This window comes from Hemiscyllium ocellatum, chromosome 21 (genome assembly GCF_020745735.1).
Source record: "Hemiscyllium ocellatum isolate sHemOce1 chromosome 21, sHemOce1.pat.X.cur, whole genome shotgun sequence".
Taxonomy (NCBI): Eukaryota; Metazoa; Chordata; class Chondrichthyes; order Orectolobiformes; family Hemiscylliidae; genus Hemiscyllium; species Hemiscyllium ocellatum.
Genome location: NC_083421.1, coordinates 66,319,205 through 66,319,949, shown reverse-complemented (window position 1 = coordinate 66,319,949; position 745 = coordinate 66,319,205).

The window sequence follows — 745 nt, the reverse complement described above, 5'->3', positions numbered from 1 at the left end:
GAACATGTACGTTTCTTTAAATGATGAAAGTCAGCTCCTCCATAAACATAGAAAATAAGAGGAGACCATTCGACTCCTCACGTCTACTCCGCCATTCATTCTGATCAGGGTTGATCATCCAACTCAATAGCTTCTTTCTGCTTTTGATTTCTTTAGCCAAGAGCTATACCCAGATCCTTCTTGGTTTTGGTCTTGACTGCTTTCTGTGATAGAAAATCCCACAGGTTCCCCACTCTCTGGGTGAAGAAATCTTTTATCTCAGTCCTAAGTGCTTTACCCGGGTATCCTTCATCTGTGAACCCTGGTCACAACACCAACAGCACCGAAATATTCTCTCCGAACCATCTCTGTCAGATTCCATCCCAAATCATCAATCTAAGAAACCCCAACAACCCTCTCGTCTGCCGGTCCCACCCCTTCATTACATTAAACGCCCATCACTCTCATTCCAACCAATCCAATTAGCCCCACACTCTGGGCCCTCACGTTCCCACTCCCTTTGCAGAACATTCAGTCCATTCAATATTTCCCCCATTACAAGTTCCCTGGAATAAGAAACACTGCTGGGAGGCCTGGGAAGACATTACAAACACTGCTCATCTGGTTAGAATAATATTCACTCCGAGTCAGTACACGAGAGCTGCCAAAGCCCCAGCTGCTGGCTGATTTCATCAAACAAGGCACTGTGTGTTTCACCTGTGGGTCCAGATTACAGGTTCAGGTTGTGTGATGAACAGACATGCTG